Raw genomic sequence first — 14,503 nt, 5'->3', positions numbered from 1 at the left:
ACGTGTTAGGAAATACCAGCGCAGTCTTTAACGGTGCACAATTTCAAACAATCTCTTCGACTGGACACTTTAATTAATGCACAGATATGCTGATTAGTCTCGGTTTCTGAAAAGAGTTCGTTATTATTCCTTGTTGAATATAAATAGCCAGAATTTCTGTCGTAGTCTTTGTGCGCAGCTGCGTGAAAAATGTCGATTTCACACGGAAACTATTTTGCTTTATTGTCATTAGATTTGAATCAAAATAGAATAAATAAACATGCTATTTCCGACCCGAATAGAATTAGTATATGATTTTCTCATTCGCTAAATTTAAACCAAATAATGACTTAATAAATAAACAAAGAAAAATCAGTGAAAATAATAATAATAAAAACAACAACAACAACAATAACATCAATAATAATAATAAGTTAAACATTTCTGCTTGTCACCCATTTTTGTGTGGGTATGGCACTACACCAAATAATTGAGGAGGGGCAATGAAGGTAAGCACTAGCCAGACTTCCGCTGGATGAGTGCATAGAGGACTGGGATCTTGGGGAGGTTTATTGACACCCAAATTCCAGTGAAGGCGAATAGTCGCTGCCAAAAGAAACAGTAGTAAGAGGATGTTGCTATAACGCAAATTCATCTAAAAGGTTATAGAAAGAGATGGAGATTACTTGAAATCTGGGGAGACATCTTGTTAATGAAACTTAGATAACACCACAAGTTGTTTTCAAAAGAGAAATCTTTGAAGATGGTTTGTGTGACGACTCCTAGTGAGTAAAGTTATAAATAAGGAAAACTTATGCATCATAATATAAAATTAACACAATGGTTTGAATGGCAAACAAACTGCAAGAGAGGTAAAACAATATCATTTCCGGTTCCGTTTTACGATATTTTCCATTTTTCCATTTTTTGTTTTATTTGCTTATTTATTTATGTTTTTGAAAAAGATATATATTCTTGAAATATTTAAAGCTTCCGCCATCAATGTTATTTCAAACAGAACCTTTACATTTACTGATTTGGATTTGGGATGGGTTTTTTCTTTTTAGCATATATAGATACGAAGATAAGAAAGAAAAATACAAAACGTTCATTCGTTTATCTATTTTTGTTCATACGTCACATAGCTTCAACACTCCGGTATTTTCCATCGCTTCAGCCTTCTTATACATTTTCATATTTATTTACCAGCAATGCTTCAACCAAACTACCTTACCTTCTTATATATATATTTGCTTTATGGATTTGGGAGATGAAGATTAATAACTTTGTTCTTGTAATTATCGAGATTAACTTTTTTACCTCGTTTGTTATCTCACAATGTTTTTACGATGAAACTTTCGACCTCCCTCGAGTGTATCTTGTAAGATCAAATAATATCTTGTTCTAAATCGGGTATCTGCACGAACGCATGCGCCGAAGTCTGAACGAGGTCCTTTATATAATCCACGAGGTTAGCACGTTCTCGTTCCATCAACCATGACGAAGTAGAATTCTAAAATAATTCGCAATTGCATCCTTCGTATCATTCACACTGATTATTGAACCTTCAACCTCCAGAAGAGTGTCACTTAGAACTGAGTTTTACCTAGCACTTTATCCATTACGTTACAAATAAAGTACTAAGAAATTATAAAGTACTAAGGAATTAAATGTTTGATACTCAGCACGGGATATTCAAAGGATATAATCATGAATTACTCAATACTGACGGAATGAGAAAATGCTACACCCGTAAATTAGATCAATTGTTCTATTCAGAATTCTATGCTTAATCAGAAGTCCGAGAGTAGATTCCTCAGTTCAATAAAAAAAATTCCGAGTTCGACAATATACCTCTGAAGAAATTCAAGGATTACATCAATCAAAACGTTGTGAGAACATCATTCAAGATGAAAATCTGAATCATCCAAATAATATATTTTATGTCCTATGTTGCTCACAATAACATATTCAAAGATTGTTATATGATCCTCCTGTGATCATGATAATCCTTCTATCTGACATCTAAACCTTTTCATGTAGTAAATTTTATTAACATCTTGTCTCCGTAGACAACTTATCAAGATGAAAGTTGAGGATAAGGGTTATTATGATCGCCAGTTAGATACGGAAAAATACCCTGAGAGAATTGGACATAATCGGAGGAATGGGTAGAATTTTCTTAAAAAGAAAGTAAGATAAATATTTGTTAATACTGAACTTGAAAGCAAACGGTGTTGCAGCATATTCGAAAGTAACTCTACAAAATTGTGTTTAATAAGAGAAGTTCTTGATAAAATATATGCGTAGATGTTTCGTTTGCGTTTATGTACACAGCGCAAGAAAAGAAAGCTATTTACATTGGTGGTATGACGATGGATAAGGGTTTTGTATGTTTTACAAACGGGGGAACTGAGATGAGACGTAGCCGATCATGAATTTCTTTTTTTTTTACATGGAGGTCACCACTTATCAAAGCCCAGAAGCCACTCGGGGATAAGGGTTATTGTGTGTACAGTAATCAATGGGATATTATCGTAGTAATAGTTAGCATTTGAGATTTGATAAAGTGCCATTGCTTAAGGGGGCGGTTCATCAGGAATTTGTGTATGTTGGACTTGAATACATCCAAGTTGAAGTCAGAAGGTAAACAGGCAAGCGGCATAGAGTTCCATAGGCGTGCAGTTCTAAGAAAAAGCTTTGTTCATGGAATCTACGTTTTGATTTAGGCACAGATAAAGAGTGGGGAAAATTATTGACAGTGGTTCCAGCTAGACGGATGTGTTTCGTGAAAGATTGGCGAGGGAAGACCAGAGATTAGAGCTCAAACAAGCACTTGCCATGGAAATAACGATAAAACAAAGATAGGCTCCCAACGTCTCTTCTGTGGGAGAGAAGTTGCAGGGAACAGAAAAGTCTGTTTAGCAAAATCCAAATCCCAAAGTATTTATGCGTTTAATCTTAATCACTTAAAATTGTATGTCTATAAAGCTATTTAATACATGTACAACTGACTAAATGATGTTGCAGATACGTTTTTATATGGTTCCTTATTAATATAATATATTAATATAATTGAACAGTATCTTAAAACAGGAGTCCTGATAAAAAACGAGGCTCATCTATCAGTACTTGTCTGTCGTCGACTGATAAATTAATTCCCCACTCTACTTTGAGCTACGAACTGTGTTCTTCTGTGTCTAACACGCAAATCTCTCAAGTGTCGTCAAACGTTGCAAATTTCCAGACTGTCTTAAGCTATCTCCAACCGTCGTAAATTCTTGTAAAGTGTCTCAACATTCACGGCCGCACCTAAAACCGCCCATAAACGAACATATCGACCTTATTTACCTCAATCATCCTATCACATGACATGAACTAACAATACCACCTTAATTTTCTTGTATGTTCCTTAGTGAACAACTTCCTATCAATTGCCTTTTCACCAATCCTATTCCCTATACTTTTATTCTCCTGATAAACGTATTTCCTCTTTTCTTGACATACTTTTGACTCTTTATTTTCTTCTTCCTAACATTTGGGGGGGGGGACGTCGATATTGTAACACAAGTAGTAAGTCATATGAAGGACATTTTTATAATGGAAAAGTTTAATATTATGAACACGTTTCATAAGGCTTTATTCCAATGCGCAGTATAATGTTATAGACTTGTTACATAAGCAAGGCATTAGATGAACAGTGAAATTTTGAAATCAAATGATTGCGTATTAAACATAAAAGTATTTAGCTGATGCAGTTCACACATTCACTGCTGATAACTGCTTGGCGAAACTACAGCTCACTTCACTCGATCAGCGTCCAAAGACTCAGAATCGTGTAAATGCTGTGCTGCAAGGCGTAAAAGTAGATGCTATTCTTGGCGAAATAGACAGATTAGATTGACTTAGAGTTCAACCATCCGAAAAGTTATCGTTTCTTCAAATTCAACTTCTTAATTACTTATAAAATCCTGCGAGACAACCCAGAAAGACATCTGTGATAATGGCACTGAGAAGGCAGTTAATACACGAAATAAATGACCGTTAAGATTAACTGAAATAAATGTAGCATGATTTTGGAAAGGCGATTCTAGAATCTGTTCACATGAATATGACAATTATTGTGCAACTTTATCAAATAGAAAATCCTTTTTTTTTTGTCTTTATGTATTCTCAAGGGAGATTAATTGTAATGTTAAAAACTTTGAAACTTGAAAAACAAATTTTATTAATAAAAAAACTAAAACAAAAAATATGCAACTTCATCCGGGGGTAATGACCGCAAGCTTTCAAATTTGTGATATTTTTTTTGTACATATTTTATAACCAAAAGATAAAATAACACCACAGTGGAAGAGCTACAACATTGAGAGAGTGCTTTTAAGAAACAAAGGAACGGAGGGTTAAAGACGCACATAACCACGCATGCACTTATATATATATATATATATATATATATATATATATATATATATATATATATATATATGCATATATGTGTGTGTATGTGTGTATATATATATATATATATATATATATATATATGTCAGGTCATGTCATATGCTACTGGTACCATGTAACCCAGTACTACCTGCCTCATGGTCGGGTCACCGGCGACTAAACTGGTTCCCTCACCAAACAAGTCTGGTGAGGAGGGCGGCTAGTCTCCCTGAAGGATTAAAAACAAGACCTTCCAAAGTCAACGGCCAACTAGCACCGTATATATTTGTGTGTGTATATGTTTATTGGGGTGGAGAGGGCTCCCGTAAGCCGTGGTGAAGGCAACTTTTCTAGGAGAAGCAAATCTCTGATTTAAAAAACCATAAAGCGGAAGACCATTACCCGCATTAAGTTGGTCTGCAGTTTAATTTGTTGCTGGCTATCTTGCTCTTGCTTGTTTCTGGATCTCAACATTTTGAACCGAGAGAGAGACTTAGCTGTCGTACAAAGCTAAGACTCTGTAACATCATATTTGTATAGATACTCCCTCAGGCATTTGGGATCATGGATTTTAAATTTCTGAGGGAGTGGCACTCGTCTGACAAGACGTTGCAATCATCATATATATATATATATATACATATATTCAGAATGTGAGAGATTATATAATTATTTCTACAGTCAAACAAAGACGAAACTCACGAGCCACGACAGTGAACAAACCAGAAGTGCAAGACTCACGTAATATATATATATATATATATATATATATATATATATATATATATATATATATATATAATGAAGAAGTGAATATGAAGTTTACAAGTCAAAAACTCTTGTAAACGTCAAGAGGATATAAATATTTAGATAGTAATCCTAACCAGATAAATTTTTAGCCCAATACCATTAAAATAGAAAATAGATTTTGCCATGAAAAACACAATAAAAGACTGTAAATTATAATTTACAAGAATTTATTTTCCTGCAGGATTCTCAAAAATAAGTATTAAGAAACCCGTTACCTGCAGAGTTTCAAGGGGTTACTTGTTTTTCCTAGAGGAAAAATATTAGTAAATGATTATTATAGCGAAGCAATGAATCTGGTGATACTAGCATGAATTGAAACTTCCCGATATGAAACTAATCATGTATGCATAAAAGTGGAAAGACTTTATGAAATGCAGAAAAGAACTGAAAAATGAAATTGAAAAGTGATGAGATAGGTCGAGCGAATCGGTAATAAGATGCAATCCTTTCATAAGTAGTACTCCAAGTTATAATAAACAATGGGCAATTATCATAATGGGCAACCAGCTAGTTATTAATATTTTGAGTATCCTGTTGAATATTAAATTCTTGTAAATCAGAATTATCAATGTTTAATTGTGTTCGATTTCTATATGTATATATAATTACTTAGTTTAATCACATAAATTAATATACGAAAATATAAATTTATGCGTAAACTTTAAGTATTTACTTCAACAGTGCTCAATAGGTAGGTAGAGTTAGGTTGTAAGTTATAAAATATATATGGCATGTATATATATATATATATGTACGTGTGTGTGTGTACGTGTGTGTGTACGTGTGTGCGTGTGTTGAGGTATCTGTATGTCTTTTCTCTCTACATAAATGTAAGTTATTTATACCCTATGATTATATATTCCTCTAAATAAAAGATCTTTCCTTTATTTCTGCTCTCGATAAAGCCCGCAAAGGAGTAGGCGAAATATTGAGCTTTTAGATTCTCCAAATTTTCACATATTTTTATTTAGTTTTGTAGCTATGTTTCTTTTTTGTCAACGTTCTAATATTAACTGTACTTAATTAAAATTGCTTTATAAAGTCTTTTCAGAAGCATTACATAATAAAACAATTCGATTCAGGATAACGATTACATTGTTTACGAGTTGGCTGGAGGTTCTACATTTATCATTTTGCCATGCCATATCATAAATAATGCTATTTGATACCCACTTAATGAATACCCAATATGAGAAGGCAACGATCAAGAGAAAGGGCAATAATTCTGAAAAACATTGGCGTCCCCCGATACATATTAGTGTACTAATAAATGAAAAGGTAACCTTAAGGTTTCCTTTGACTATGCTTGAACGTTATTCTTTACTTTTCCATGGTAAAACATAAAATAAATCTGTTTAAGAAAGACCAATGTGTAAACCAGTACAAAAATGAAAAAGTAATAAAGTTTCGCATAGAATACTTCAAGTACACGTATATTCCATAGATATTAATATTATTATTAGGCTTGGCACCTATTCAGGGAACTAGGCGAAATATTTACATTCGATACAAATTTTTTAGTATGATTTTTACAACTGCTTTTTAGATGCTTAGGCGCGCATGAATTAAAATTGACTTTTTTAGTTTAATTTTGTGCACAATACTCACATAAGTAAAAAATAAAACGAAGAAAACAGGAAAGCCTTGTCAAATTTTCGGTATATTAGAAAGATTCTAATATACCGAAAATTTGACAAGGCTTTCCTGTTTTCTTCGTTTTATTTTTAACTTAGCAAAAACGAATCCTTTTTTTACAAATAAATATTTCATATAAATATATATGTATGTGTGTGTATGTGTGTGTGAATTTTAGGACAAAATTGCCTTATTAAAATGAAAAATGGCATTTGTTTTCATACGCTAACTTTTTCAAGGGAAACATAAAATCAGGTTTTTTATTTCTCTTCTTTTACACATATGTTTTTCTTTGACATTTGAACAACATTTTAAAAACGGCTGCCTTTTAAGATCCAAATAAACTAAAGACTTTTCTGATAAATGTTTTTTTTATTTTTACATATATATATATATATATATATATATATATATATATATATATATATATATATATATATATATACTAGCATTTCAGCCTGGTGTTGCCCGGGTGTTTGGGGGTGTATGTTGAGCAACAAAAAAAACGGTCATTTTTTTAATTTGACCCCTATTATGACCCCTTAACATTTATGGTTTTGGCCTCAAATCAAGTTATTAAGTCAGATCAATGTCCAAGGAACCCATATCTAAAATTTCAAGTGTTTAGACCCAAAGAGTTTGGTAGAGTTCTCAAAGGTTGTATTTTGACCCCTTAACAGCCAAATTTCAGGCTGAGAACGGATCAAATAAATTTTCCCAAATCTCAGTACCCGGTATATCAAATTTCGATTCTGTAGATTTAAAATTGACAGAGTTATTGCGTTGGAAAATGTACACAGACATACAGAAAGACACACAGACACGTTCACTTTTATAGATTAAACAAAAATATATACGTATAGATAAATATATGTGAAAACAATTTTGTGTTTACGGCACACTTTTTACGCAAGTATTATGCAAGTATAAATCATGTAGAATATGTGCATGAATATAATTACACGTAATAGTTAACTAAAGATGATTATCCCATAAGAAAACCGAAAAAACTAATATGGAATTAATTAAAATGAATGTTTAAAAGAATATGCAAATTAGCTAGATCTTTTGCAGATGAATGCAATTCATCGACCCATATATAAGAAAATTATATTTTCTTTTTAAATAAATAGAAAAGAGGACTTTTAATATGAATATCAATACACACAAAAGAAAAACGAAGTTATAGGAGTATAAATAAATAAATATAGCAGTCTGAATCATTCCATACGTTTCTCTGGCATTTTTATAAGTTCAAAACTAAATTTTATTGCATATGTTTTTAAAAAGTTTCTTCACGTACAGTTGTTAAATTCATCAGCTGTGACAACCAGGCTTTAATATGGTGTATTCCAAGTCTTGTTGCAGTTGTTCCTTTGAACCTGGTATAAAAGTCTGGAAACTTGAGAAAGGAAGCGGTTTTTATATGAATTTCAAATCGGGAAAATTTTGCCAATGCAGTACTGAATGAATGTGGATCACATCTAATCGAATGCCTGCTACTGGTCAAAATACAAAATTTGAACTTTGTATACCAAATAATCTGAGTGGAATTTGGTAGAGTCTTTTCGCACACACATTGACAAGGTTAATTATATATATATATATATATATATATTTATATATATATATATATATATATATATATATATATATATATGGGGGATGTATGCGTGTATATGTGGGTATATATGTGTGTATATATATGTGCACATATACATATAAAAATGTGCATATACATATATATATGCATATATGCATGCATATATTTATACATATCTATTTTATATTATTATTTTTTAAAAACAGTAATCTACGTACACGCCTGTTTCGGGGTCCTACCCCTCTTCAGCGTAGCTTGACTGTTGTTTTATATATATACTAGCGAGTGGTACCCGGCATTGCCCGAGTGTTTGGAGGTGTGTGTGGAAACTCCGGGGGTGGGGTAGGGGTTAAAAAAAAGTAAGTATGAGGATCGAACCCAAACCGTTGAGGCAAAGTTCTAAATTAAAGTGTGAAAAAAAAAAACGTGCGACGTTAACCATTGCCCCACCGCGAGATGCTAACGGAAACACGTTTGAATTTATTTAATTACTTGCATTTGGCAGGTGCCCGTTTTGATGAGTTAATGAGGTCAAGTTTGACTGCGGGATGGTATTTCATTTACTGCGGAACGCTTCCCCCCCTCAACATGCTATAGGAAAAAGACTAACCCACATGCGGCGAGCGACAAATGTTGAATATTTATCTTTCCGAAATCGAGCAAATTAAATAGACAGGCGAGCTTCGTTGTTAACTGTGAGATATTACGATTTATATGTGATATAAAAAGATTTAAAAAGTTGTGAAGCGACCGACCACTTCTCTGAAAAAAGCCTTTTGTAGACATACAGAAAAAGCGAACACACATCCAAAGATACATACATTTTCGCTGTTATATATATATATATATATATATATATATATATATATATATATATATATATATATATATATATATATATATATACGAGGAGAGCGAGAAACAAATGAGAGTATAATGGTGGAACAGCGAGATAGAACTAACAACTAAATAAATCAAATAAATAAATCGCGTGCTTTTGTAACCTAATCTTGTGGTGATTTTACATCGCATTGGTCTGTCATGACCGATGACAGGAACAAGGTCAACTGCAACAAAGAAGATGCTGATTTGAATGTTGAGATAATCAAAAGAATATGCTGCCTCAGCATCTGAAGGTACAAAGCAAACAGCCATCTTACTGTTTCATGTATAAGATATCGAATACAATACACGTCATGAATATATGACGATATCTATATAAGGCACAAAATAAAATTAAGAAACCATAACAAAAGTAATTCATTATTTTACCTAATTATCAACTCTTCATGTTTTGTTTGTTTTTGTTTTTTTTTTACTTTATGTAGACACAGAATAAATGTTCCCATAATTAAATTTGCGATAATATTTTAAAGTTTAGGTCTGGTTTTATGCGTTATCAGTTCAATAACGACTCAAATATAACCAGCAGACCAGAATAACATTTAATAACTTGCAGATTCAACTGTGTACGGCACAATCACGTTGACACACCGGTTCTCGCCAGATCACCGAAGTTAAGCAACGTTGAGCCTGGCCAGTACCAGATGGGTGACCATTTGGGAAGGCTGGGCGCTGTATGTACCTTCTGGGAAGGTTGGGTGTGGGGCCAGCACCTTCACCCCGTAAAAAGAACTCAGACGCTACAAATGCATCTATAAAGTTGTAGATGGCCTATGCCCCTTAGGGGCTCAAGGCTATGGAGATTAAATTGTAATATAAAAGCTGTTGGTGCGTAATTATATAAATTCTGTGAGGCAAGTTGCATCTTATAACCGTAAAAATTCCGGTAAATTAAAATAATGGGATATATTTCTTAAATATACTTTATTTATTATTTTGATATTCTTTTTTAGTTTTAGCTTTTAATTAAAATAACATTTCAGGAGAGTATTTCAAATTTGAAAAAAAATATCTGTTTGTTTTTTTTAAGCCGAATTTCTCAATTTGCATTCACATTCTTCAGTTGTTAATTTTAGATTTGAGAGACAATTGATACCCCCGCGTGTAATTGTAAAGCATATGTTGAGCAATCACCAACCACACCTCGCCTAAAATAATGGTGTATGATTCATATGACAAGAAGTCCAGGACGACTGAAACAATACCGAAAGACGTAGAGATAGCATAGATCACTTTGTATTCACAAATAGTCAGCCATTTAGTACTTAGCTTTTAACCTGGTTCTACGTCACTTAATCTTGATGATCTAACATGTATCATTGTGTCAGTGTTATTATACCGTATTAAGATTAGGACGTGTATAACAGTTTGAAAATGCATATAAAGTCAGGTTTTCGTGACATGTTTTAATTTTTATAGTTAAACGAACAATATCTCTGATAAATTCGATGCATTGCTGTCAAAACTTCCAACTCCTAAACTCGACAATCTTTCAAGTTGACTTGACTCGTAGGTAACACGCCTTTTTCCAACTCCACAACTAGTCACTCTGTATCAAAACTTCAAACTCTAAAAATTGACATTCTGTTGTCAAAATTTCTAACTCCAAAACTCGACACTCTTTCAAGTGGACTTGCACACGAATACGTGCGTATTACGCCTTCTTCCTACTCGTGTCCTGTTTGCTTCACGTCCGTTTTTATTCACCTGCTTCATTTGCATAGAAACGGCAACAGTCCGCGTCGCTCAGATGGCCGTCAACCATAAAATCAACTGAGTGTCGCCATTTTAGCTTTTCCTTTTTCTTTCCTTTTTTTATTACACGACCGACCCTTTGAAGCACGCACACATGCTAACCAATAAAATTACGATTTTCCCTACAAGTTTCACCCGTTTTACCTTTTTACCCAAATACGCCACTTTCCAAGAGCAAGTAAAGCACTGAAAAAAAAAGTTTTTCAAAACGAATTATGCTATGACGTCATACACTTGATCAACCTGCTCACGTGGCAACTTAGCATACATCTTTTTTTTCAGGTAGCTTTAAGATACATAGAATACGCAAAGAATAAATAATTTACTGTATATAAAAAAATACACGAGCAATAAATATCATCAAATCTAATTGGTTTGTGGAAATGTCAAAATTGCAAAGGGAAACCATAATAAAAGCGGAAACAATTCAGCGACAGCGGTTCATATGTGCATGCGTAGTACGCGAAAAAGAAATGTGATATACGACTGCCGCTCTGTGTTTGATGGGAGAATAAAGTTATTGAAAAAAGGATTTTTACAGATACGGAAGATTAAAAATCACGACGAAATGATAGCAAAACAATCTAGAAAAATTGAACGCTGTGAAAGAACAATGACAATATAATGACAAGAAATATATATACCGATAATAAAAAAAAGTTCGGTTTGAATTACGCCAACCTAAATTATCCTCCCCAAAACAAAATTCATGACAAAAGAAAATATTAATTAAACTAACGACAATGAACACATCTTTAACAAGTTTTACCATGCATTTCCGACCGGTTAGGGGTTATGACTGTGAGCATCATTTTTGCGATTATTCACACACAATATAAACTGGAACAAATACATTGAGGACATTGGGAAGGCTGCTGCAAAACACGAGGGCTCCCTCTATCGTCCTAAAAGATCATTCATATCTGAGAGTATCCTGTCCATCCACAGGGAGGGGAAGTGGTTACAATAGACATTTTAAAATGTTTTAGCTAAATCGATATATATATATATATATATATGTGTGTGTGTGTGTGTGTGTGTGTGTGCGTGTGTGCCCCGCCTTACAGTGTTATTTATGTTATTTTATAATAAACATGTGTATTATATACTGTGCTGTATTTTGTTACTAATTTTAGTACCGTATCCAGGGGCATTAAAATTAATAACAAAATATAGTACAGTATATAATACGCATGTATTAATATACATGTATTAATATACATGCGTATTATATAAGAACATTATCAAAAACACCGTAAGGTGGGGTAAATACTGTAACCAGGGGCCGGAAAAACATTGTATTCAACATCGTAATCTGAAAAATACGTATCCTTGGGCCACCGTATCCTTGGTTTCTACTGTATATATAGTCATCCAGGTACAGTACTGTTGTATTACAACTCATCAGTGCGGGTAGATTAGTACCTTTTCCCAGCCGTGGATCGAACCTACAACCATCACGTTGACAGCTGCAACCACTGGACAAAAATCGGTACTCATAAAAGATTCATCAAATGTCTATTGCATACATATCTACTGAACGTTTAACAGTGCTCGAACTGAGAGTTTGTTTGTAAACAATTAGACAGCGGGCTTCGTTAATCGGTAAACTAAGCAACGAGTGAAATACATTTACGACAATGCTCGACCCAAAGAAAAGGGGGTATATAAATTAAAAACGGCTTAACTATTACAAAACACGATTCCGATTTTTGAGGATTTTTGTAATCATTCCCATATCCGTTTTATTTTCTTTTAAGATTGTTAACTTCGTAATCTTCAGATGAGTCAGGGAAGAATAGATTCAAAAATTGACATAATAATTATATGAATGATTATGCGCTACGGAACAGGTGCTGTTAGGAATGTAACATTTTTACATGCTGAAATAAATAAATGGTAAGATGAACAATATCTTAGAATTTTGAATGAAGACTTTTTGTCATTTATTTTATATGCTCTGTAGTAACATCGAGCTTCATAAATTCAATTAAGAAATTTTAAATTAAATTGCTGACTTTTCCAAATTGTATTCTTGATCGATTATTAATTTGTTGTACATTCTAATTTAATAAGTTTAAATTAAATTTCTAATATCATTGCTCTATCTTGAATATTGAGCTATTTTATCTGATGAAGATTTTCCTAGAAATAATAATATCAATATTTATACTCGTTTTCAGTTTATCGAAATACGTAATTTGTAAATTAGAAATTTATCTATATGTATGTGTATGTGTTTGTGTATGTATATTTATTTATATATTTAATTAATTAATTAATATATAAATCTTACTTGAAAAGTGAATCTTCTAAACAGTGCTCTACTGTGTGCTATAGTCTTCTTTGCCTCCACTTTTAAGTGGGCCGCTTAATCTGAAAATAAAATTTGATTAGTGAAAGATTAGGGAGACTGGAATACTTTTAAGTGGGTCATCCTGTATAGTTGGGGAAAGTCCTCTTTTGCAAATCATGTTTAATCAACTAAGAACAATGTGTATCTGAACTTGTGACTATGAGCTATGTTACAGTGAATATCTCAGCAGTAAATAGAATGAAGGTATTTATTTATTCATATTTTTTGGTGTGGAGGTGAGTGACTGAATTTACGTACTTCACATAAGATGATTCGCAATCTCATCTGATCCATTCGGGCGGAATAAAAAAATTGGTATTACTTTAAGTATGTCCTCCGTAAAACGTGTAAAGTACAAGAATATTTAAAACTTTACCGTGACAGACTAATAGAATTGTCAGTGATACATCGAACATGAATTAATTACGATTTGACGTTTTAAGCATTATTTGCGTCGATTGTTTTATTGTTTCTATGAGTAATATAGTGCAGATGCGCATATGCAAATGTGTTCGAAGTGACGTCACTGGTAGAGAATAATGAAGTCTTTATAAGGTAGATGACATTAGAGACGAGGAAAACGTTCGAGGTAACGTTGTGGTCGTGAATGATATTCAAGAAACGACCACAAGAGTGACGTCACATCGATAACGAGAGAATGAGGAAATAAATGTTGCACAACGAAAACTGCGAGTTGAAGTGATTTTCTATTATTTGTCTGCTTTGCGACTGAGACTACAACGTGTTTGTTTCCGGTCGACATTACACGTGTAAAAGTTATTTAAAGCGAAAGGGTGACCATGGAAATGCATCGAGGTAATTAGAGGAAGAAAGGGGGAAATAAGAAATCAAAAGGGGAAATAGTTTGTGAAAAAAAAAGGAGGCCGCGATGATATTTCACAAATATTTGATGAACAGGAAAAAGCGACGTTTATATTCATAATTAATATGGCGTTTAGCAAAAAAGCATAAAGACGGAACAATCGATGGCGATTAGTTGGCTGTAAATAAGAACATTATGC

At 33.0% G+C, this 14,503-nt stretch overlaps 1 protein-coding gene and 1 pseudogene across 1 annotated transcript in view; both read left to right on the top strand.

Moving 5' to 3' along the window:
• LOC145276697 (uncharacterized) overlaps positions 1-14,503 on the top strand; it is a 1,014,367-nt gene that overhangs the window by 503,068 nt on the left and 496,796 nt on the right. The gene's annotated exons all lie outside the window — the stretch shown is intronic.
• Positions 9,935-10,051, top strand: LOC145277115 (5S ribosomal RNA; annotated as a pseudogene).

The sequence above is a fragment of the Euprymna scolopes genome, chromosome 5, assembly GCF_053919585.1.
Source record: "Euprymna scolopes isolate OS-2025 chromosome 5, ASM5391958v1, whole genome shotgun sequence".
In the NCBI taxonomy this organism is placed as follows: domain Eukaryota; kingdom Metazoa; phylum Mollusca; class Cephalopoda; order Sepiida; family Sepiolidae; genus Euprymna; species Euprymna scolopes.
The sequence above is the reverse complement of the archived record's forward strand: the minus strand, read 5'-3'. Positions and strand labels throughout refer to the sequence as shown.